This window comes from Pinus tabuliformis, chromosome 5_2 (assembly GCF_031772625.1).
Source record: "Pinus tabuliformis cultivar Carrire ecotype Pingquan chromosome 5_2, CPIR1, whole genome shotgun sequence".
Lineage (NCBI taxonomy): Eukaryota > Viridiplantae > Streptophyta > Pinopsida > Pinales > Pinaceae > Pinus > Pinus tabuliformis.
This window is the reverse complement of record NC_142306.1, coordinates 951,644,494-951,671,318: the sequence shown is the minus strand read 5'-3', so window position 1 is coordinate 951,671,318 and position 26,825 is coordinate 951,644,494. Positions and strand designations below refer to the sequence as shown.

Sequence of the window (26,825 nt, the reverse complement as noted above, 5' to 3'; positions counted from 1 at the left end):
TACTACAAAACATTCTGGAAACACCGCAATATTTTGAATGATATACAAACGCTTTGAATCATATAAACTGCTTAATATCATGAATTCAACAAACGTTTATACTTTGACTCAACTGCTCAACGCTATACCAAAACCGCCATCATAAATATACACTGAAGTTAAAAATCAATTGCATAATACTAAAGCCCTAGCAGTCTTCGTAATACCCAGCGTTACTGGCGACTGTTGAGGCTCTCGCGTTCTGCGAAAATGTCTTTGATTGCAAATGAGGAGTTTCAACACATTCTTCGTGTCCTCAACACCAATGTTGATGGGCGACAGAAGATCATGTTTGCCCTGACTTCTATCAAGGGAATTGGTCGGCGTTTGGCCAACCTTGTATGCAAGAAGGCCGATGTTGATATGAACAAGAGAGCTGGTGAACTTTCTGCACTTGAGCTTGAGAACCTGATGATAATTGTCGCGAATCCTAAACAATTCAAGATCCCAGATTGGTTTTTTTTAAACAGACAGAAAGATATCAAGGATGGCCGAACCACTCAGGTGGTATCCAATGCTCTTGACATGAAACTCAGGGATGACTTGGAACGCTTGAAGAAGATCAGGAACCACCGCGGTCTTCGTCACTACTGGGGCCTTCGGGTGCGTGGACAGCACACAAAGACCACTGGTCGCAGGGGAAAGACTGTTGGTGTCTCAAAAAAGCGTTGAGCATAGATAGATCGGAGTGGCGCAGACAAGCAGAGGCTTACTACCTCTGCTCTTGACTTCACTGGTGTAGAAAACCAGCAGGACGGCTTCGAATCCGGCAAGGGGCTCGTGGAGGAAGTGTATGCCCGATACAAGACGGGAGAAATAGATTCCGACAACGAGCGTTTAAGCAGGGTTTCGTCCTGGTCTCAGTTCGGTGATTTCTAAGTGAAGTAATCGTGCTGAGGGTCGATTAGCATTTCTGGGTTTTGCATGTTAAAGGGGCACAATGGCTTTTGCAAGTAGACTTGGAAGCCTGCTTAGGCAATCTATAACAAAACATATTGAATTAAATACCTCGGCATCCCCGCTTTCTCTCTACAATGCTGTTCGCAACAAGGCCAGGTCGTAGAGCCAACGGCAGAGACAGTCGGAGGTGGAGCGGAATTCCACAACGTCCTCGATGAAATCTCCTCAACGGAATTCCACAACGTCCTCAATGATCTGTTGCAGAGCCGGTGCATCAGGTGTGGAGAGGCAGCGAATCAATGGAGCGCAGGACAATCAATGACTTTTAACCGATGCGCAGAGAATTAATGACACTCAGGACAGATGCAGCGCTCATGACAGAGCAACGCTCAGGACAGAGGAGCGCTCAGGACAAAGATAAGGGAGTTACAAGGAATCTGGGACCTGCGCTCTGATACCATGTCAGGCCAGGGTAACTCCAGAATGGGCAGAAGAAAACTGATTGATTATTTCATTAGAGAACTATTGTTTATATACATAAATGAGACGGATCAGTTCATCTTCTTGATGACTGTTCACGTTCCAGTTTACCCAACCGCTGAGGATTAGGTGTGAACAACATTTGACTTATGCTCTCCGAGAAAAAGGGCCTAAATCCTTGGTAGAAGCAAAAATCTTAGTTGCTGAAATTGAGCAAAATTTAAATGTTGTTGGGATTGATTTATTCTGCTATCTTAGGGCTTGAAATGAACCTAAAGTTAATCCTAGCACCCAAGTGGATCTTTCCATACAAGTGTTTGCCCAAAAATTGATAAAGTTACTAATGAGTTGATGCAAGGACAAATGTCATTGATTAACAAATTGGCCATGATGGAGAGAGAGAGGTGATCTCGCTAAAATTTCCTCCTAAACCACAATTCAATAAAGAAAAATCTTTCAAGAAGAAGGTACTTGAAGGAGACCATGCTAATCAATAGAGTGTTCCAAACACCCTTGCCCCAACCAATTTGGTGGGTCAAGAGGAGTCTCCCTAGTGCGAAGTATGTGAGGAATACCACACTCAAGAAGAATGTCCATACAATCAAGTGGAGGAGGAAGAAGCCCCTGAGCACCTGGATGTCATAAATGATGGCGCTTCATTTAATATCTTGCTTGGAGATACCTACTTCCATCTAGAACCTGATCAAATCCCTACTGATGATACTGATGATCAAGCTGAATTGATCATGGTTGTGGAGAGCAATTGAAGGTTTAAAGGTTTGCAATATTCTAGAAGAGATGTTGACTAAGCCCAAGCAAGTTCAAGCTTTGGCACTGCATCTCAAAAGAAGGACAAATCCCAGGTACAACCTCAAAGTAGGCCTAATCCAAATCCTCAAAACATTGATGTTGCTTCGTGTTGAAATTGTAACTAGTGTCGGTCTTCATAATGTATTGTAATTTCATCATCAAAATATTTATTATATTCATTATTATTATTATTATTTATTTTTGGTCAGAGCATGTTCTTCATGCTTATAAAGTCAAAAGAGAAAAATAATTTATTATGAATAAAAAAGAAATGTATTTGAGTCAAGTCCCATTTGGACTTTTGTAAGAAAAGAAAAATAATTTCTTATTTTGGGTCAAAGAGTCAGCACAAGACCAAGCTGACCCTCCTTGGACAAGTTGGCCTATGTGGTAGCCATTCAACCCTCTTGAACAACTATATATACAAGTCAACTCGGCCTCTTGGAAGATCATTCATTCACTTATCACATCACATCGATTTCTATGACAAACAAGAAGATAAAGACAGCCGCAGTCAAAGGAGAGAGAGAAGACGAGTTTTCTACCCTAGTTCTGCTCACATGTTTGAAATTCAGATAGATGATAGAATTTCTTATTGTGGTAATCACTTGTGACTGATATGCATTCTTTTCTTAGTGTTTACTTGTTTAGTTATGTCATCAAGCGATTACACATTAGCAAAATATAGAGAACATAATGCACAAGAGACCCCAGAAATTAGGCTCCAAGCCAGGGAAAAATCCCACAAGGGGGAAAGCCAACAACAATCCTTCTCTTATAGAATCAGATCAAAATGAGATATCCAAGACTAAGACCAAGATCAGAACTGCCATCAAAAACACAAAGCCCAACCCTCCTCCAAGTCACTTTCCTGAAATTTCGCTCTTGAAATTTCGGGCCTGCAACAAGCTCTGAAATTCGTCCTTCTTTCACAGAAATTCCTCCACATGTGCTAGCTCTTTCTCTCCTTTTGATATATTAATCCTTCATTGGGTGTCGAAGATGTATATGATGATGATGAGTGAGTGTCCTTCAAAGTGATCGAATTGTCCTCTAAATATATCTGTCCAAGAGGTCGAATAGGTGGCTCTTGGAGGACTAAGCCGACTTGTTTCCAAGGAGGGTCGCCTTGTACATTTTGGTGGACTTTGACTCAATAAAAATTCAAAATTCTTTTTCTTACAAAATTCCAAATGGTACTTGACTCAAACACATTTCCTTTTGACTCATAATAAATTTTCTTTGACTCTTTTGACTCTATAAGCATGAAGAACATGCTTTGACCAAAATAAAATAATAATAATGAATATAATAAATGATAAAAATTGCATTTTTATTACATTATGAAGACCGACGCTAGCTACAATTTTCAACAACATGTGCAATTTTTTCTACGGCTTTCTAAAGCTATTACAGGGCTGAAATTCGACCTATATTGCAAGACCGAAATTTTCTGTCATTTGACCAGATTTCAAAGAGTTTGACCAACATTGACTTTTGGTGACTTTGAATTGATTGGAGGAGATTTGGAGGAGGGTTGACTTGGATCATTGTGGCAGTTTTGATCTTGGCCTTGGGTCTTGGATATCTCATTTTGATCTGATTCTATAAGAGAAGGATTCATGGGTTTCCCCCTTGTGGGGTTTTGCCTTGGATTGGAGCCTAATGTTTGGTGTTCTTTGTCTCTTTATGATCTTTATGCTTTGAGGTTTTGTATAATTGCTTGATGAAGAGAACTTAAAATTAATAAGAAGACATTTAACATTCACAAGTAATTATCAAGTAAGAGGAATCAAGCATTAAACTATCTATCACTTGGTTTCTCAATATGGTATCAAAGCTAAGTTAAAGGAAGAAAGCTTGAAGATCATAGTTTGTTGGAAATGTTTTTTGAAGACATCTTTGAAGCAACTATTTTTTCTCTCTTTCAATGACAAGGTACATGAAGGAAGGTTTCAAGACTCTAAGAAGTCCCTTTGAATTCATCAAAGGATACATCACCAACTTCATCTCTAAACTATCTAAAGAAATCAAGGATGGAAGTCTCTACTCTGCACTTATAGGTTCATTTGAAGATGAAAGCACGTGGGTAATCGATAGTGGAGCTTCAAGGCATATGATAGGTGAACGTGGACATCTCAATACCCTATCTAAAGGAAGCTCTTCTCACAAAGTCGAACTTGGAGACAAAAATAGCTATTCAGTCAAAGGGATTGGATCTACCTCCATAGAGCTGGAATCTGGTGGGAACATTCATCTCAACAACATCCTTTATGTTCCAAGTTTGAAAAAGAATTTTCTTTTTATTTCTTGTTTAGAAGATAAAGGAGACAAGGTAGCATTTATTGATGGCAAAGTAATTGTTTGGGCAAAGGGATCTAGTATATAAAATGCAAGGACTATTGGGATTCGTGAGGGGAGGTTGTATAGACTTCTAACTCCTCCTCCTCAAGCTTTAGTACATTTGGACATCAATCCTTGTGAGTTATGGCATAGAAGGTATGGCCATCTCCATTACAAAATATTGCCATCCTTGAGTCAAATTCTTATTGGCATGCCTCAATTAAAGGAAGAACATGGAGTTTATAAAGGTGTGCCCTTGGTAAAAATGTGAAGAAGCCATTCCCTAGCAGTGACTCAAGATCCAAGGAAATCTTGGACCTAATCCACTCTGATGTTTGTGGACCTGTTACCGCTCAATCTAGCAGGGGTCCTAGGAGGGGTTCCAAAGAGACTACTACTAGACCAAGTGACAACAATGGGACAAGGACCCACTATCACCTTAGTTGATGTCCCTTGCTCTTTACAGACTTTCACCGATGGGAGGAGTCCTGGTATGGAGGAAATCACTTGAATGATAGGATCAATGGCAAGGTATAACATGATTTCCTAGGCCCATTCAAAGGAGAGGCTCAATTAATGGTTCAAATACTTAAAGAAAAGCTGAAAGGCTCCCCAAGAAAGACCTATGAAGGATGACCTTGGGCTTAGGAATATTAAAAAATGATGAATGCCTAAGATCAAAACTTCCAAAATCCCTCACTTGTGATTGATGTGTTTATACTAGGGTTCAAAGTGAGGCAAGGATGGCTCATTCAATGGAAAGATTCAATTAAAGTGTGAGCTTTGGGAGAAGCTAGGGTGACTTTCCATGAAAAACCCCTTGAGAGAAATACTATAAGAGACCAAGGGTTGAGAGATATACCGTGGTAAAGGCTCATCCAATGATCCCTCTTGGTGTGATAGCTGGGGCATTAATTTATTTGAAATTCCACCATCGAAATTTGTTCAAAATTGGAGGATGCCTAGAGGAGACATAAATGAAGAAACTTGTCAGGACGAAATCCTAAAATTCCGTCTCCCTAAACTTTCACACCAAGCCCTAGAAAATCTCCTTATCCTTAGGGGACGAAGAAAAGAGGAAGAAAAGAGGTGAAATAATGATATTTCGTTAAGTTAATGTGATCACCAAGGATCTAGGACCAGTGCTTGGCTATTGGGAAGATTGGAGTCAAAATGATCAAGATTTAGGAACTTCGCTCTTCAAGGAGGCCTAAAGAAGCAACTACGCTCTCTGTGGATGCAACTTCACAACAACTTTAGACTTTTATACTTCGATATGCAATATTTGATGGAGTTTCAAGGTAAAAGGTGCACAACCTACCCCTAGGAAAATTTGTTCTTCTTGCCAAGATGAATAACATATGCAACAAGCCAAGATTACAAGTGTTTCATAAATTCACATTAATTTTTAGGGCACAAGTAAAATCATGACATAGCATTCCATACATTAGACATGAAACATTATGAAATTCACATGAAAAGAGCACTTACATGACAAAAAAAGTATATCCATCCATAAACTTGCCAAATAGAAGCTCCAAGAGAGATAGTGAAAATATTCCACACATCAAAATGCATTTAATCATCCAAATCATTCCATAAATTGCCAGTTCGAAATCTTTAGAAAGATATATCCCAAATCCAAGTGATGATGAATGAGAGAGAATGCCTCTCTTCTATCTATACAATCCTCTAAGGGGTTCGAATGGCCTAATTAGGACTAATAATACCCCTAAAATAAAATAATATGCAAAATAACAATACTTTTGGTGACAAGCCCACCAAATCGCTCCACAATAAGAATAATTAGCCTATGAAGAGGGATGAAATGATAAAAAGATAGCTAGAAGGGTTGTTGGAAGGCCAAATGAAGTCCCTCATGTGCCATAATCAGTAGGAGGGCTCCAATAACAGTGATGAAGAGGGTGTCCCCTTAATCTCCAAGCAAATGACCTGTGGTGCCCCCAAGTGGTTGTTGGGGCACAAAAGCATCCTCATGGATCTCCAACTGAATCGAACAAGCATGTATCCCATCTACAAGGGCTAGAACAATGATGCAAGCCCTCCCTTGTCTGCAATGGTGAGACAAAACCCCATATGTGCCCTGGATCAACTGCTAAGTGTGTGGTACAAGTGTGTAGCCAGTTGGGCAAGGTGGTCTAGGTGCATCATCATTATCAAATAAGTGCGGCACGAGCGGGCAATGACTGGTGTTGAAGGATCCCATGGCATGGCTATTTGCTCTCTACTATAATGGAGGCCAATGGCTCTCAGCACACACCCTACAAATGCCAATATGACTCTTTGGAGGGCTTGGACCCCATATAGGGAGACCAAACCTCATGATGAAGACCCATCTGCAATCCTGTATAAGATCCAATGTATCTCCTCACCTTCCAGTACAACAATTCATTAGTGCAATTGAGCAAATGAGCTTACAAATCGTGGGACCAAGTGGGCACTTCATAGTGACATGCCCTTCCATAATGGGCTTTAAAGTGTACAAGTGTCTCGAAGTTCAAGAAGGAGGTTAATCAAGGACCCTATTAGGTGGTTTCAACCTCTAGGGAAGTGACAAGTCCATGGTACATCCGTCATATGGTAGGTGTCATGTGATATAATGACGGAACAAAGTGGGGCATCGGGGGAAGGCTCCAAGCCACATGCCATGGTACAAGGGTAGCTATGGTGAGGGAAGCCCATACTTGGGTGTATAAATGTAGGAGGGAGCAATCGTGGTACATGAGTTACCCCAACCTTTATATTTCCACCCTTCATATGCCTTTGCCTTTTTATCTTATAACTTCTTGGGGCTCCAAGGGATGAGAGCATGATGTGAACGATATAGAAGTGAACACCCCCTTTAAGGTGTTGAGAAATTCATTAGGGCAACATTTATATTTGATTTCTCTGATTTGACATTTACTTATGATATTGTATTTGTTTTATGTTGATTATATTAGTGTTCTTATCATCAAATAAATGCCAAAAACATAATGAACACCAGATGTAGGCACTCAGCCAGGGAAAAACCCCTAAGGAGGGGAAAACCTAGTCAAACTCTTCCTTAGTAGTATCAAAATCAAATTGAGACCTGTTATGAAACCAACTCACAAAAAGATATAAAAAATAGATCAACGCCTTAGAATTTAACCTCTTCGAGGGGGCAACCTCCTTTACATTGCACAAATGAACAATTCTTCGATGATTCAAATGACAAAACCTCCTTTCTATATATAGGAGTCTAAGGGGTCACAATATAACCAAGCCGACCTAACAATAATAATATAAAGGCACAAAAATAACAATAGAGGGATTCTATGGGGCACAGTAATAACAATATGGGGACAATAGGGGCACAACAATATTAATAAGGGATACAATTACAATATTAATGGGGCATCACTAGTATTATAGGGACCTAACATGCCCCTCTCCTTCAAAAAAGTGTTGTCCTCAATGCTTGAGTAGTTCTGGATGCTTCTGTATAAAATTCTCATCCTCCCATGTGGAATCTTCAGCGGATAAGTTCTTCCACTTGATGAGATACTCTGAAATGGATCGATTTCGTAGTTGTCGAGTTCTTGTTTCTATGACTGCTTCCGGTTCCAATATAATTTTTCCTTCCTCGTCAAGTTTTGGCAATATTGTTTGAACTGGGTGTTTGTCGCTTATAACCTTCTTTGAACATGAAACATGGAAAACTGGGTGCACTCAAGAAGCTGCAGGAAGCTCCAATTTGTATGCCATAGTACCAATCTTTTGCAACACCTTGTACGGACCATAATACTTTGGTGACAATTTCCTTCTTAGCTTGCTTGAGGGACATTTGTTTATATGGTTGTAGCCGTAGGAATACCCAATCACCTACATCAAAACTTCTTTCACTGCGATGTTGATCTGCCTATTGTTTCATTCTATTCTGTGCCAACACGAGGTTATCCTTTAAGAGTTGGAGAACTTGTTGTTGATGCTCAATGTGATGTTCCATTGCTTGAACCTTAGAATTTTCTCTTAAATATGATGTGATGGATGGTGGCTGATATCCATAAAGTGCCATAAATGGGGTCATTTTTGTTGCAGTATGGAAGGAAGTGTTATACCACCATTCAGCCAGAGGCAACCATTTGACCCATTGTGTCTGTTTATCAGATACAAAGCAATGAAGATATCCTTCCAAACATTTGTTTACTATCTCCGTTTGCCCATCAGATTGAGGATGATAAGATGAGCTATGAGCTAACTGAGTACCAAGACAAGAAAATAATTCTGTCCAAAAATTTCCTGTAAAAATGGGATCTCTATCACTTACAATAATCTTTGGGTTTCCATGTAGCTTTTGAATTGTTTCCATAAATGTCGTAGAAACTGTACTGGTTTTAAATGGATGTGATAATGCACAAAAGTGTGCATACTTGGTAAGTCTGTCAACTACCACCATGATGACACTCTTTCCCTCAGACTTGGGTAAACCTGTGATAAAATCCATTGAAACCTCCTCCCAACATTGGCTTGGAATGGATAAAGGTTGTAATAGACCTGGTGTCTTAATTGTTTCAGCTTTATTTTGTTGGCATACCAAACATTCCGCCACAAACTTTTGAATATCCGATTTAAGGCCATCCCAAAAAAATTCCTTCTTAACCCTGTGGTAAGTTTTTAAAAATCCTGAGTGCCCTCCTAAGGGAGAAGCGTGCAATTCCAGAAGAATATTTTGTTTGAGTTGGGAATTCTTACAGAGGTATAAGCGATCTTTGTACCATAACGAATCATTTTCCAGCTAAATGTATCAGATGTACTGGAATCTTGTTGTAACTTTCGAATAAGTTCCCACACTTTTTCGTCATTCTTCCATTCCTCCCTTGCTTCGTTTATCCAATCTGGTTGGATAATAGAAATGGCACACAACAATGCTTCCACATCCTCATCCTTTCTTGAGAGTGCATCTGCCACAACATTTTGCTTCCCTTTTTGTATATGATTTCAAAGTCATAACCCAACATCTTTGTGACCCATTTTTGTTGTTCTTCATAGGATAATCTTTGTTCTAAAAAGTATTTAAGGCTATCATGATCCGTTTTTACCTTGAAGTGTCTTCCCATTAGGTAGGGTCGCCATTTCTTAAGTGCATGTAGTATTGCCAACATTTCCTTCTCATAAATAGCTTTGTGTAAATACTTTCCTTTGATTGGACGACTTTCGAAAGCAATGGGTCTTTCATCTTGCATTAAAACAGGACCAATTCCATTTCCGGAAGCATCACATTCCACAATAAAGGTTTTTGTGAAGTCTGGTGTAGCTAAGACCGGTGCTTGGCACATTGCCTCTTTAAGATATTCGAAGGCCTTTGTTGCTTTTGGAGTCCATGAAAATGCATCTTTCTTCAACAATGTTGTTAGAGGTGCTGCTATTTTCCCATAATTCTTAACAAACTTGCAATAATACCCTGTCAACTTGAGAAATCCTTGCAAATGCTTTATGGATGTGGGGATTTCCCATTCCTTAATGGCTTTAATTTTGCTAGGGTCTACCTTAACTCCTTCATGAGATACAATATGACCCAGATATTCCACCTCTTGTACTCCAAAGAAACATTTGGATCTTTTTGCATATAATTGTTTCTCCTCCAATAGTTGTAGTACCCTATCAACGTGTTCAACATGATCCTTCCAAGACTTGCTGTAGATTAGTATATCATAAAAAAATACTAACACAAATTTTCTAAGGAAGGGTTTGAAAATGGAATTCATCAAACCTTGAAATTTAGAAGGTGCATTGGTAAGGCCAAAAGGCATGACCAAAAACTCATAGCGACCCTCATGAGTTCTAAATGTTGTTTTCGGAATGTCTTGAGTCTTCATTCTGATTTGATGATATCCTAAACGAAGATCTAACTTGGTGAAGTAAATTGATCCATGCAATTCATCCAATAATTCATCAATGACAGGAATAGGAAACTTATCTTTAATAGTGAGCTTGTTGAGCTCCCTATAATCTGGACACATGCGCCATGATCCATCCTTCTTGTGCACCAATACTACTGGAGCAGAGAAAGAACTTTGGCTAGGTTGAATTATACCAGCTTCAAGCATTTCTGCAACCATACATTCAATTTCACTCTTTTGGGCATAGGGATATCTGTACGGCTTGATGTTTGGAGGAACACTTTCTGGAATCAAATGAATAGCATGATCATGATCACAAATAGGTGGGAGACCTTTGGGAGTCTCAAATACCTTGGAATGATTGTCCAAGACTTTTTGGAGATTTGGAGAAATAGATGATTTTGATGTGGAAACATCTAGCGAACATAATTGTGCAATTACACCTCGTTGTTCCTTTTTTAGAAGCTTTGTCATACCGTTAGAGCTTATTATCTTTCCCGGTTTCCTTGCAATACCCCTTAATTCAACTTCCTTTCCTTCCGCATAAAATTTCATGAAAAGTTCTTGAAAGTTAAAAGCTATTGTACCCAAGGATTGTAGCCATTGGACTCCTAGTACAACATCAGCACCTCCCATTGGAATGGAAAGCATTGGGATTTTCAATACATATTCTCCCATGGATAGCTTGATATTATGGCACTTTCCAGAGCAATTTATCGTTCCTCCATTTGCAACCATCACTTGACACTCTGGTGTTGGATATAGAAAGCAATTCAATTCTTTTGCTAACTTACAATGAATAAAATTGTGGGTACTTCCTGAATCAATCAACACTATGACCTTTTTCTTCTTGATTTGTCCTTCTATCTTGATGGTTTGAGGAGTGGTAATTCCAGCCAATGCATTACAAGATATGGTCAGATTCATTTCTTCTTTATCTAGGCTTTGTTCCTGGAGTATATCCTCTTATTTTGACCTTTCTTGTTCATTTTCTTCTTCCTCTTCACAATCTATATAGAATAATTTCTTTTCAGCACACTTATAACCTTTAGTGTAGCCCTTTTGCTCTTTTTTTTCCAATTGTTGTGGTGTCCATCTTATAGGTTGTGGAAGGCTAGGGGCAACAACACTTCCATCTTTATAGTTGTGAGTGGTATGCTTCCTGGTTGCCATAATTTTGCTTTCCATTTTTCTTGCTAACCTGAATGCCTTCTCTAATGAATCAGGTTCCCAAAGGCGAACATCATGTTGGATATTATCCTTTAAAGTCCCTATGAACACATCAATCCTATGCTCCTCTAGAATATTTTTTACCCTTATGTTCAATTTTTGGAATTCCTCAATGTGCTCCATTATTGAACCCTTTTGTTTGAGACTTCTCAATTGGCTAAAAAAGTGTTGCTTTTTGTATCTTCATAATGTGCTATCAATTCTTCCGTAAAAATTGCCCAAGTGATAATTTGTTTACAAGAGCAAAGCCATTGATACCATACAAACTGATTTGGTTCCAAATATAAAGTTGCAATACCTACCTTTTGTGTGTTTTGCACATTATTGAGATCGAAAAATTGCTCCATTTGTAATATCCATGTTGCGGGATCCTTGCCATCAAACTTCCTCATATCGATTTTTGGAATATAGTGGGTCTTCGATCCAACATTAGAGTCTATGGAATCATGATTAACATTTCTTTTGTTCTCATCATGAGTTTCCTTTACTACCATTTCACCATCAGTGACCATTTCTTGTAGCAACTTATTCAAATCTATCTTCAATTCTTCCATCTTATCATCCATGCCATCCATTTTAGCGTCCATGCCATTCATCTTAGCGTCCATGCCATTCATCTTAGCTTCCATGCCATCCATCTTAGCTTCTACGCCTTTCTTTAAACAATCCATCTTAGCTTCTACACCTTTCTTTAAACCATCCATCTTAGCTTCTACATCTTTCTTTAAACCATCCATCTTAGATTCTGTTACCTTTTGTGCAAGTGACACTTGTTGCACTTGGTCTCGTAATTTTGATATATCATGTTGCATTTCTTCCTCTTCTTCATGAGTCATGCTAGAGCTTTCAGGTTGCTTACTAGGTGTTTGCATTTTCTTTCCTCGGGGCATCAATTACCGATAATAATGCTTTACTATGCCCTTTGAATTCCTTCAAACTAATTTTTCAAACCAAGCTTATGCAAAAATTAAAAAAAAACTACACACCTTTTTTCACTTTGTAGGAGCTTGATATTGAATCTGATGTATCTCTGTAATTTCGGATCATCCAGTTCTGAAATTGCGACCTGTAGTAGCCCTCTGCGTCCTCTTTCCAATGCCACTAGTTTGATCCAAATTGGATTCTCCAAGGAAGAGTTATGCACAATCTCCCAAGATGACCTGATTATAGACCTTTCCAGAAGAGCGAACTTGTATGAAGTGCCACGTGTCACTGTTTCGACCTTTGGCTTTGAAAAATATATACAAGAAACTGCAGTCTGTCCTCTCTCTGTACCTTCTTAAAAAATTTCAATCCGATGCTCAGAGAGAAATTTATGACGATTTTCCCCAGGTCACCTGTTTGGAATGTAATTCAGGAGTCTGCAAAAAGACCAACTTCCGCAGATCATATCTCCGCAAATATAGCGCGAAAAGCTTTGAATTTCGGACCCGAGGTTTAGTGTGATTTCTTCTCAAATGGGTTTTTTCTTTCTCTTCTGAAACGCCACAGAAAAAATGTTATAGCGAAAATGCCACAATGACCTATTTGGAGCAGCGAAACCCTAGAATCCAAAGCTCTGATACCAAATGTTATGAAACCAGCTCAGATAGATCAACGCCTTAGAATTCAGCCTCTTCGAGGGGGCAACCTCCTTTACATTACACAAATAACAATTCTTCGATGATTCAAATGACAAAACCTCCTTTCTATATATAGGAGTCTAAGGGGTCACAATATAGCCAAGCCGACCTAACAATAATAATATAAAGGCACAAAAATAACAATAGAGGGATTCTATGGGGCACAATAATAACAATATGGGGACAATAGGGGCACAACAATATTAATAAGGGATACAACTACAATATTAATGGGGGCATCACTAGTATTATAGGGACCTAACAAGACCATCCTAGACCCTTGACTTAAACCTCTCTCCATCCATCAAGTCAGCCTTTGAAGTATTCTTCTTCCAAAACAGATCTTCAAGTTTTTTGATCCTTCTTGACATCTCCTGCAATTCTAGAAACTTCAACTTCCTGTAACCATAGAGACTTTGACTCCTGCAATTATAGATACTTCAAACCTGTGATAGAGTTCATCTCTTGTACTCAATACTTCGGTCCTGTAATGATATCTCGGTCCTGTGGTTTCGCTGTCCTTTTCCTAACTTCGTTGTTCTGTAATATCCGAATTATTTCTGCTTCAGGTTAGGTCGAGTTCACTAGGGTATATATAGTTGTTTCTGCTTGTAAATGAGCCGACATGAATAATAGGATAAGCCAACTTGTAGAAGGTGAAGTTTGTGGCTGACTTGATGGATGGAGGGTTTGACATGACAAAATAAATTTATTTCTTTGACTCCACGAACCCAAGAAGGGTTTCTTACATAATAAGTTTGACTTTGACTTAAACAAAAATCCTAGAGAAGTCAATGGGTGCTTTGACCTATTGACCATTGACCCAAGCATGAAACCCATGCTTTAATAAGTCAATAAAAATTTTCTTTTATAAAAAAATTATCTTTTCTTTCTTATGACCCAAATTCAATTATGAAGACCGACACTAGTTACATTCTTCAACATAAGGTTGGGTATTTCATCGCCCACCAGGGGTTGGGACAATTATGGGTTCCTTAATTATGTAGGGGGGGCCACTATAGGGGCTCTAGGAACTAGGGTGATGGCCATAATGATAGGGGGGTAGAGCTCATGTTGGCTTTTTCCCACGTGCAAAATTTGTATGTTTTGACCATCTTTTGCATGTTATGGTACATTTCCTGTTGAGAGTGGCCAAATTATGGTTTTTACTTTCTTTTTTGTTGCATCAACCTCTGGGGCATCGTTCTAGGCCCAACCCAAAGCATGGAAATGGGTAGGGGGAGACTAACTCCTTGTGGACCCAATGGACAAATGTGGACCCAGATAGGAAATATGTGGAAAGGGGTTACAATGAGCGGAGGGGAGTGATGTATCTGGTTTCGGGAGGCAGGACCACGCAAAAAATCACGATTTCCTATGCAGTGTCGCTCCTAAAGTTAGTAGCCAATAAAGGAGATCCCATGGGACTAGGATACAAGGTTAACCACCAAGTTGGACAAGGGGACAAGAGTGCAAACCAAGCTCATTCTTTTCGCTGAATTCCCCCACTAATCCATGCCTAGAACTTATAAGTGTCCATGATAAGTATACAAAAATGCCCAACTACATAATGAAAGCCATACCTTCAGGATTTGAAGGCCCACCTTCAAATATACAATCATGACAAATGGGCGAGGGTACATAATAGCTGACTCAGGTGGCCAAGATGGTGGCGCATCGAGCTATCTGGTGGTTGCAAGGGGCTGCTGGTTGTCGACTGAAGACAATCTAGGAGAAAAAATTCTCCTATAAGTGTCACCCACAGGTGGTGGGTAACAAGACCCATGTTAGAAAAATCACTTGGTGGTCATCAATCCTATGCAGCATTTATTGATCATTCTAGAAAGACTTGGATATATTTCTTGAAATCTAAAGATGAAGTATTCGAAAAATTCCAAGAGTTCAAGGCAAAAGTGGAGAATATGACAGGAAAGAAGATCAAGACCCTGAGATCAGATAATGGAGGGGAATATACATCTAAAGAACTTGTGGCCTTTTGCAAAGAAGCTGGGATTAAGAGGGAGCTAATAGTCCCTTACAATCCTCAACAGAATGGTGTAGCCGAAAGAAAGAATCGATCTATTGAAGAATGTGTAAGAGCCATGCTACATGACCAAGACCTTCCCAAATTCTTATGGGGAGAAGCCTCTATGACAACAGTTTACATCCAAAATAGAAGTCATCACAAAATTCTTGACAACATGACCCCAAAAGAAGCATTTATTAGAAAGAAGCATAATGTTGAACACCTTAGAATTTTTGGATGTCCTGTCTAAAAGATGATTCCCAAGGACAAAAGAAAAAAATTAGACCTTGCAGATATGAAAGGAATCTTCATTGTTTATAGCACCTCATCCAAAGCATATAAAATCTACAGCAAGGAACAACAACATATTGAAGTAAGCAGATATGTCACATTCAATGAAAGTGTTGCATACAAGAAGTCAAAGGATATCCCCATTGACTTTGATGAAGAAGAAGGACTTATCTTTCCCAATGAAGAGAGTCCAAGGCAAAACAAATCTCCAAAACCTACAATTGATCATCATGAAGAACCAAAAGGACTAAGCGAACCTGTACAACCTGTCATCATTCCAGAAACTTGAAAAAGACTAGCTTGGTTAAGATCAACTATATAAGAAATCGAAGGACATGCAACAACAAAAGGAACATTCAGAGAAAGCAAGAGACCCAAGAGATATTCTGGTTATGCAACATATATGACCAAACTCATTGAAGCAGAACCTACCTCTTACGAAAAGGTTGCTGAACATCAAGTATGGAAGAATGCAATGTTATAGGAATAACAATCAATAATGAAAAATGATGTTTTGGAAAACGTTCCTAGACCAAAGGACAAATCAATTGTGACTTCCAAGTGGGTGTACAAAATCAAGCACGCAGTTGATGGGAGTGTTGACAAATACAAGACAAGAATTATGGCTGGAGGTTTCTCTCAACAAGAAGGAATTGATTATGATGAAACCTTTGCTCCTACAACCAAGTACACAACAATTAGATCTCTCATCTCTATTGCAGCTTCCATGGGATGAAATATACATCAAATGGACGAAAATACAACTTTTCTAAATAGCACAATTGATGAAGAAGTCTACATTGAGCAACCTTAAGGATTTGAAGTGCATGGAAAAGAAACTCATGTTTGTAGGTTGGAGGTTCTATATGGCTTAAAACAAGCCCCTAGAGCATGGTATGCCCGAATGGATGCTTATCTAATAAGACTTGGTTTCGTCAAAAGTATTACAGATCTAAACCTCTACACCAAGGTAGTAAAGAATGAGCCTGTGATCATATTACTTTATGTGGATGACTTACTGATAATAGGTGTGGAGCATCGTATTTGTCAATGTAAGAAGGAACTAGCAGTTGAATTTGACATGAAAGATATTGGACTAATGCACTATTACCTAGGACTCAAAGTATGGAAAAAACTTGGCGAAATTTACCTTGGTCAAGGAAAGTATATAATCAATATTCTACAAAAAATTTGGATGATGGATAGTAAACCCATGACAACACTTATGATCACCAATTTGAAGCAGCTAAGGAGTTCAGACTCAAGTTTTGTTGATCCAACATCTTACTGACAGTTGATTGGTTCTCTGATGTATCCCGTGAACACTCAGCTAGATATATATTTTGCAGTAAATACTTTGAGCCAGTTTCAGATGGAGCCTAGACATAATCATTGGATAGCAGCAAAACACATCTTAAGATATCTCCATGGGACCATATATCATTGTTTGAGATGCATTGTAGGAAATGAGATTTAGTTATTAGGATACGCAGATTCAGATTGGGCAAGCAGTGATGCAAATGGAAAAAAGTACTATAGGTGGCTATTTTTGTTTGGGTTCTGCTATGGTTTCATGGATGAGGAAAAAACAAGACTTAGTTGCATTAAGTAGTGCTGAATTTTAATATATAACAATCGATGAAGTTAGTCTTGAAGCAGTTTGGCTCCATAAGTTGCTTGCTGATTTGTTTGAAGGACCTTTAGATTCGACCATCATATGTTGTGACAATCAAAGTTGCATAAAGCTGATAGAGAACCATGTTTTTCATGTGAGGACAAAGCACATTAATGTCAAGTATCACTACATTTGAAGCATGGTGCAGGATGGAGTCGTGAAGCTACAATACATCTTCAATGACGAATAGGTAGTAGATATATTGACGAAGTCCCTTCCTAGCAAGAAGCTTTAGTATTTGCGAGACAAGCTTGGGCTTGTGGATATCTCCTCCCTGGTTGAGAGGGAGTGAGGGTGGACACCTTATTTTCCATGCGTCACTATGGTCAGGACTAACAGTCGTAAACCTAATGCATGAACACTGGTAGGGAGAATGATGGATTGGATAAGCATTAGGGACCGATATTCTTTAAATATTTGTACTGTGACCAGGACTAATTGCCTCAAGTCAAGTACATTGATCTAAGATAAGAATAGTTCTAAGGATCGGCATTTACTTGTGTCAAGTATTGTGACAATGGATTAGGAAATGGTCCTGTGAGGACATACCTTGGTGAACACCCGAGTGGGGTATGTGCCTCGGAGAGGCAATGGTGTCCAAATTTATGCCTCCCAACATTGTGCTCTCATCTAGTGGAGAGATAGAGCTTACTTGTCAAGGCCTTGGTGTTGGAATTTCTAAGTTTAACCCGTTAGAAATTCTTCCTGTACTATCTGGTTTATTTCTTCCTACTTGTTTAATTACTTAACAAGTTATTTACCATGTAAATACTGAAAATAAACACAAGTATAGTATCAACATCTACAGATCATCAACTGAAAGAAAACAAGCACACAAGTGACACCGTTATTTTTGGACCAATGTCCCCGGAAAAACCCAATGCGAGAAAATCGATGCAACTATTCAGAGGGTTTTATTATTATGCAATTTTCAGAATACAACTAAGGTGCCAGAAATGGCTCACCCAACAGAGAATGCCCTTGGCAGTAGTACCTCTCCTCGGAGACAAATATTCCGGCTGATTAATCACTGGATGAACAATCCCACAGCAACAATTGTAGCTCCCACTGCTCTGCGTCACTCTGATAGGGACTGCGTCACCCTACTCGGCTCACCAACACCCAATCTGTCCCACGAAATCCTTCCAGCGCTACCTCTTGGCCCTGTGTCAGCTCTGCTAGCCTTTGCGTTAGCTTCTGGAGCTTCTGCGTCAACCTCTAGACCCTCTGCGTCAACCTCTAGACCCTCTACGTCTCACATGATGGCCTCTCTTGGCTGCCTCTACGTAGCACCCAGCTGCTTCTGCATCAACCTCTCTGGGCTCTACGCTGTCTCTCCGGCACCAACTCTGCCTCTCTGTTATGTATTCACTGCCCCTCACTGCTAATCATTGATTCTATCTCTCTTAGCAAACCCTGCTCTAGAGAATAGAATGACTGATCACTCTCGTGTGCTCTCCAACTAACCCTCAAGCCTCCTCTTATACTTTTCTCGTTGGTCCATCAACGACCGAGATTAAATCTCTAATCAACAGCTAAGATTAGATTTGGCTTGATCCATGACTTTTGAAACCTTCTAACCTAGTTTTATATTAATACTCATTAATATTTTATTTTTCCTAAGTTTAAACTTAGGAACTCCATTGAAAATATTAATTATTTTAATATCTCCCAAACCAGTTAGAATCTGCCCAAACTATTTCCAGGTCTTGGAGATCTCATGTGCTTTAGCCTCTCCACCAATTTTCATGGCTAGAGCACATCTGATGCTACCTCAAATAAACACTCCCTCTTAGCGAGGACTGTGCTCTAGTAATACTCCACACTGAACATCACCCTGATTATCCAACATCGGTCCCTGTGCTGATGCTCGGCCTTCCTACCCAACATCCTCTGTACTGCTGCATCCTGTACTGATGCCCATGGCCCTACCACTGCCACTGCTGCATCCATAAGGCAGCTCCCCCTACATCCGTGCTGCTGCTAGTCCATCCTCCCAGCACTGCATCCCCTCTCATCATGCTGCCCATAACATTGCCACTGCTAATTGCTGCACTGCAACTCAGTTACTGAGAAATAAGTAACTGATCCACCAAACTCTGACATCCCTGTCAGGCTAGACACTCCCGATGTTGTAGCTCCCTTTGCCGCTAACAAGTGCTCCTTCTACTGACCTCTGTGCCTGCTGCTACAACTCCCTGCATCTCGCACTGTTGCACACCTCTCTGTGCCATCCTGCACCGATACAACACTCTCGTGCCTCTCGCACTGTTGCAGCCTACTAGCCTCGCGTTGCCCGGGGACTCTTGCACTGTAGCACTCTCCGTCGCTTCATCCGCATCCGTCTCTATTGACATCCGCCAGTCCTACTACTCTTCGGTGCTCCCATAGCAAGGTATAATCCAGGAGCTTGGGTACCTCAAAGATCCTTCCCCTCATTGCTTGTAGTCCTCTGACTACAACTCGATGTCTCCCCACTTCTTCTCAAGTGGCACATGAGCACTCATGGCACAATTGTCCTCCTCCTCGACTTCTTTCTCCACCTTTGCAGGCGCTGCCTTCGAGTCCGAAGCCTCTCCCTTACTCTTCTTCCTAGGACACTGGTTCACAAAATGACCCAGTTCCCCACAATGGAAGCACTTGACCTTGGAGAGGTCCTTCTTCTTCCTCTTCTCCTGCTTTCCCGCAGATGCTAGAGCTGCATCCTCTTCTTCCTCCTTCTTGATTCTGACCCCTTTGCCACTACTCCCCGCCTTGGTCAACCGTCTGATCTCTTCTTGACGAAGAGTCGCCCACAGTTCTTCCCAATCTGGAAGACTCGTCTTGCCCAATATGCTCTAGACAAATACCTCCCAATCCTCGAAAACTGCGTTCAGTGCGGTCCTCTATTGGAATTTCTAAGTCTAACCCGTTAGAAATTCTTCCTGTACTATCTGGTTTATTTCACCTACTTGTTTAATTACTTAACAAGTTATTTACCATGTAAATACTGAAAATAAACACAAGTACAGTATCAACATCTATAGATCATCAACTGAAAGAAAAGAAGCACACAAGTGACACCGTTATTTTGGACCAATGTCCCCGGGAAAACCCAATGCGGGAAAGTCGGTGCAGCTATTCAGAGGGTTATAATATTATGCATTTTATCTGAGTACAATTGGGTGCCTAAACCGGCTCATCCGATAGAGAAAATATACGACAGCAATACCTCTATATCTGGAAACAGGTATTCAGAAAACCTGTCCCATGAAACCCTCTCTGGCACAATTGAAGCTCAGCACTGGCCCTTCTAGCCTCTGCGTCAGCCTCCTGCTGACCTGCATCAGCCCCAGAGTTCTCTGCGTGGCTCTGTAAGGCACTGTGCAGCCTCTGGGAGCCTCTGCATCACTCCCTCTACCCTTTGCGTGGATGACACAGTCTCTCTAGGCTCTGCGCTGCCTCTGCTAGGCTCTGCGTAGCCTGGACTGACTACTGCTCTGGCTCTCTCCGCTTCTGTGCTGGTCTCCCAGTATTGTCCCTGCCTCTCTGCCTCGTACTCACTGCCCCTCGTTGCTGATCACTGATTCAACTTTGCTTAGCAACCCTGCTCTAGCAAAATGAATGACTGATCACTCTGGTGTGTTCTCCAACTGACCCTCAAGCCTCTTATACTTTTCTCGTTGGTCCTTCAACGACCGAGATTAAATCTCTAATCAACGGCTAAGATTAGATTTGGCTTGATCCATGACTTTTGGAACCTTCTAACCCAGTTTTATATTAATATCCATTAATATTTTATTTTTCCTAAGTTTAGACTTAGGAACTCCATTAAAAATATTAATTATTTTAATATCTCCCAAACCATTTCTGGGTCTTGGAGATCTCATGTGATTTAGCCTCTCCACCAATTTTCATGGCTAGAGCACATCTGATGCTACCCCAAATCAACATCATCACCATCAATTCCTCATCCGGCGTGGCCCCTATGGAAGTTAGCTGGTCACAAATCTCCTTCAAGCAACCGAGGAAGACATCTATCTGCTCTCCCTTCTGCATTTGGTATGCCCTTAGCTGATTCTCCAAGAGCATCTTCCTCTGCATGGAAGTATGCTGGTACAATGTCTTCAAGGCATCCCACATCTCCTTTGTTGTTTCCTTCTCGGCAATATGTGGTACCACATGATCCTTGACCCCATCAAGGATGATGCACTTAGCCTTCGCCATTGCCTCCTCGTACCTTTCATTAGCTACCGGGTCAACTGGGACAACTATCACTCTCGTGACGAAGCCCTTGAGGCGATGTCTGTCTAGAATGGACAAGATCCTGGCCTTCCAGACCACAAAGTTGGACGCTCTATCCAACCTATCCTGATCTCTCAGCCCATTCACGGCCATCTCGCTGCTCTTCTTTCGACTCCTCCGAGTCTCTCTACTTCCCTCCTGGAAGTCCTTTGTTCGACTCCTGCTAAGTCTCTCAACTTCCGTCTGGAAGTTCTCGGTTCGACTCCCTCTGAGTCTCGATTTCCCTTCTGGAAATCCTTCTGCCAACGTCAAGTTGCCCCACTCCGATCATCTGTGCAACTGCACCACTGATCCAGATTCCTTGGCTAGAAATCTGCCTCAGCAACAACTCCCTCCACCTTGGTCTTGCCCTGTTAGGTACTGTTCTGACCACAATACCCCACCAGCTTCGCTCTGCAAATTACCCACAACCTCCTATACCTCAGCAACTGAAGGATTGAGCCACTTGGCTCTGCGCAATCCCAACACTGGCAAATCAGCTTCCCCAGCAAACTGCGTCAGCCCTCCTAACCTCTGCGTGAGCCTGATTCTGCCTCCCATAGCTTTTGTGTCGCCCTTCTCTGGCCCAGAATGATGACACAGTCCCTCTGTGTCACTCCTTCCTCTGTTGCCTTCTACAAGGATCAGCTTTGTCACTCGGGACAACTGAATCTATTGCAAATGCTCTGCTCAGCTGATGCCTTCAGTTTTCCTGTGATCTGCAACCATGCTCTGATACCATGTTGGAATTTCTAAGTTTAACTCGTTAGAAATTCTTCCTGTACTATCTGGTTTATTTCTTCCTACTTGTTTAATTACTTAACAAGTTATTTACCATGTAAATACTGAAAATAAACACAAGTACAGTATCAACATCTACAGATCATCAACTAAAAGAAAACAAGCACACAAGTGACATCGTTATTTTTGGACCAATGTCCCCGGAAAAACCCAATGCGGGAAAACTGGTGCAACTATTCAGAGGGTTTTATTATTATGCAGTTTTCAGAATACAACTAAGGTGCCAGAAATGGCTCACCCAACAGAGAATGCCCTCGGCAGTAGTACCTCTCCTCGGAGACAGATATTCCGGCTAATTAATCATTGGATGAACAATCCCACAACAACAATTGCGGCTCCCACTGCTTTGCGTTACTCTAATAGGGACTGCGTCACCCTACCCGGCTCACCAGCACCCAGTCTATCCCATAAAATCCTTCCAGCGCTGCCTCTTGGCCTTGTGTCAGCTTTGCTAGCCTTTGCGTCAGCTTCTGGAGCTTCTGCGTCAGCCCCTAGACCCTCCGCGTCTCACATGCTGGCCTCTCCTGGCTCTGCGCAACTCCTGGCTGTCTCTGCGTAGCACCCAGCTGCCTCTGCATTGTCTCTCTGGTACTGACTCTGCCTCTCTGCTATGTATCCACTACCGCTCGCTGTTGATCACTGATTCTATCTCTCTTAGCAAAACCCGCTCTAGAGAATAGAATGACTGATCACTCTAGTGTGTTCTCACACTGACCCTCAAGCCTCCTCTTATACTTTTCTCGTTGGTCCATCAACGGCTGAGATTAAATCTCTAATCAACAGATAAGATTAGATTTGGCTTGATCCATGAATTTTGGAACCTTCTTACCTAGTTTTATATTAATACTCATTAATATTTTATTTTTCCTAAGTTTAGACTTAGGAACTCCATTAAAAATATTAATTATTTTAATATCTGCCAAACCGTTTAGAATTTGCCCAAACCATTTCTGGGTCTTGGAGATCTCATGTGCTTTAGCCTCTCCATCAATTTTCATGGCTAGATCACATCCGATGTTACTTCAAATCAACAATCCCTCGTAGCAAGCATTGTGCTCTAATAATACTCCACACTGAGCATCACCCTGATTATCCAACATTGGTCCCTGTGCTGATGCTCGACCTTCCTGCCCAACATCCTCTGCACTGCTGCATCCTGTACTGCTGTCCATGGCCTTGCCACTGCCACTGTTGCATCCGTACAATAGCTCTCTTTGCATCCGTGTTGCTGCTGCTCCATCCTCCTAGCACTGCAACTGCACTGCATCCTCTCTCATCATGCTGCCCATAGCACTGCCACTGCTAACTGCTGCACTCCAACTTAGTTACTGAGAAGTAAGTAACTAATCCACCCAACTCTAACATCCTTGTCAGGCTAGAGACACTCCCGATGCTGAAGCTCCCTCTATCGCTAACAAGTGCTCCCTCTATTGACCTCTGCGCTGCTGCAACAACTCCCTACATCTCGCACTGTTGCATACCTCTCTGTGCCATCTTGCACCAGTGCAACACTCCCGTGCCTCTCGCACTGTTGCAGTCTACTAGCCTCGCGCTGCCCGGGAACTCTTGCACTGTAGCACTCTCTGCCACTTCATCCGCATCCGTCTCTACCGACATCCGCCAGTCTTGCTACTCCTCTTCAGGGCTCTCGCAGCAAGGTATAATCCAAGAGGTTGGGTACCTCAAGGATCCTGTCCCTCATCGCTTGTAGTCCTCTAACTACAACTCGATGTCTTCCAACTTCTTCTCAAATGGCACATGAGCACTCATGGCACAATCGTCTTCCTCCTCGACTTCTTTCTCCGCCTTTGCAGGCGTTGCCTTCGAGTCCGAAGCCTCTCCCTTACTCTTCTTCCTAGGACACTGGTTCACAAAATGACCCAATTCGCCACAATGGAAGCACTTGACCTTGGAGAGGTCTGTCTTCTTCCTCTTCTCCTGCTTTTTTGTAGATGCTAGAGTTGCATCCTCTTCTTCCTCCTTCTTGATTCTGACCCCTTTGCCGCTACTCCCCACCTTCGTCAACTGTCAGATCTCTTCTTGACGAAGAGCTGCCCATAGTTCTTCCCAATCTGGAAGACTCGTCCTGCCCAATATGCTCTGGACAAATACCTCCCAATCCTCGGAAACTGCATTCAGTGCGGTCCTCACCATCAATTCCTCATCCAGCGTGGCCCCTATGGAAGTTAGCTGGTCACGGATCTCCTTCAAGCGACCGAGGAAGACATCTATCTGCTCTCCCTTCTACATCTGGTATGCCCTTAGCTGATTCTCCAGGAGCATCTTCCTCTGCACAGAAGTATGCTGGTACAATGTCTTCAAGGCATCCCACATCTCCTTTGTCGTTTCCTTCTCTGCAAGATGTGGTACCACATGATCCTTGACCCCATCAAAGATGATGCACTTAGCCTTTGCCATTGCCTCCTCGTACCTTTCATTAGCTACCAGGTCAACTGGGATAGCTATTACTCTCGTGACGAAGCCCTTGAGGCAATGTCTGTCTAGAATGGACAAGATCCTGACCTTCTAGACCACAAAGTTGGACGCTCTGTCCAGCCTATCCTGATCTCTCAGCCCATTCACAGCCATCTCGCTGCTCTTCTTTCGACTCCTCCGAGTCTCTCTACTTCCCTCCTGGAAGTCCTCTGTTCGACTCCTGCTGAGTCTCTCAACTTCCTGTCTGGAAGTTCTCAGTTCGACTCCCTCTGAGTCTCGATTTCCCTTCTGGAAATCCCTCTGCCAACGTCAAGTTGCCCCACTCCGATCGTCTGTGCAACTGCACCACTGATCTAGATTCCTTGGCTAGAAATCCGCTTCAGCAACAACTCTTTCCACCTTATTTTTTCCCTATTAGGTACTGTTCTGACCACAGTACCCCACCAGCTTCGCTCCGCAAATTACCCACAACCTCCTATACCCCAGCAACTGAAGGATTGAGCCACTTGGCTCTGTGCAATCCCGACACCAGCAAATCAGCTCCCCCAGCCAATTGCGTCAGCCCTCCTAGCCTCTGTGTGAGCCTGATTCTACCTCCCTTAGCTTCTGTGCTGCCCTTCTCTGGCCCAGAATGATGACGCAGTCCCTCTGCATCACTCCTTCCTCTGTTGCCTTTTGCAAGGATCAACTCTGTCACTCGGGACAGCTGAATCTGCTGCAAATGCTCTGCTCGATTGATGCCTTCAGTTTTCCTGTGATCTGCAACCACGCTCTGATACCATGTTGGAATTTCTAAGTTTAACCCGTTAGAAATTCTTCCTGTACTATCTGGTTTATTTCTTCGTACTTGTTTAATTACTTAACAAGTTATTTACCATGTAAATACTGAAAATAAACACAAGTACAGTGTCAACATCTACTGATCATCAACTGAAAGAAAACAAGCACATAAGTGACACTGTTATTTTTGGACCAATGTCCCCAAAAAACCCAATGCAAGAAAACTGGTGCAACTATTCAGAGGGTTTTATTATTATATAGTTTTTAGAATACAATTAGGGTGCCAGAAATGGCTCACCCAACAGAGAATGCCCTCGGCAATAGTACCTCTCCTTGGAGACAGATATTCTAGTTGATTAATCACTGAGTGAACAATCCCACAGCAATAATTGCAGCTCCCACTGCTCTACGTCACTCTGATAGGGACTGTGTCACCCTACCCGGCTCACCAGCACCCAGTCTATCCCACGAAATCCTTCTAGTGCTGCCTCTTGGCCATGCATCATCTCTGCTAGCCTCTGCGTCAGCTTCTGGAGCTTCTGCGTCAGCCCCTAGACCCTCTGCGTCTCACATGCTGGCCTCTCCTAGCTCTGCGTAGCTCCTGGCTGCCTCTGCATAGCACCCAGCTGCCTCTGCGTCAACCTCTCCGGGCTTTGCATTGTCTCTCTGGTACCAACTCTGCCTCTCTGCTATGTATTCACTGCCCCTCGCTGCTGATCATTGATTATATCTCTATTAGCAAACCGTGCTCTAGAGAATAGAATGATTGATCACTCTGGTGTGTTCTCCAACTGACCCTCAAGCCTCCTCTTATACTTTTCTCGTTGGTCCATCAACGACCGAGATTAAATCTCTAATCAACGGCTAAGATTAGATTTGGCTCGACCCATGACTTTTGGAACCTTCTAACCTAATTTTATATTAATACTCATTAATATTTTATTTTTCCTAAGTTTAGACTTAGAAACTCCATTAAAAATATTAATTATTTTAATTTCTCCCAAACCGGTTAGAATCTGCCCAAACCATTTTTGGGTCTTGGAGATCTCATGTGCTTTAGCCTCTCCACCAATTTTCATGGCTAGAGCACATCCGATGCTACCTCAAATCAACACTTGGTAGTTTGACAATGTTGGTTATGATGATGTAATCATCATTGATGCTTATAAATCCAGATCCTTTCTTATATGAATATTTCAACTTGAGAATATCCTGCTATGTCATTATGAATACCTCCCTAGTTA

General features: G+C 41.6%; 1 protein-coding gene and 1 pseudogene across 4 annotated transcripts in view; both read left to right on the top strand.

Annotated features, from left to right (window-relative positions):
- The window catches only part of LOC149162412 (protein DJ-1 homolog B-like), a 143,069-nt gene that overhangs the window by 48,882 nt on the left and 67,362 nt on the right, over nucleotides 1-26,825 (top strand). The gene's annotated exons all lie outside the window — the stretch shown is intronic.
- Nucleotides 179-711, top strand: LOC149162413 (small ribosomal subunit protein uS13z/uS13y/uS13x pseudogene; annotated as a pseudogene).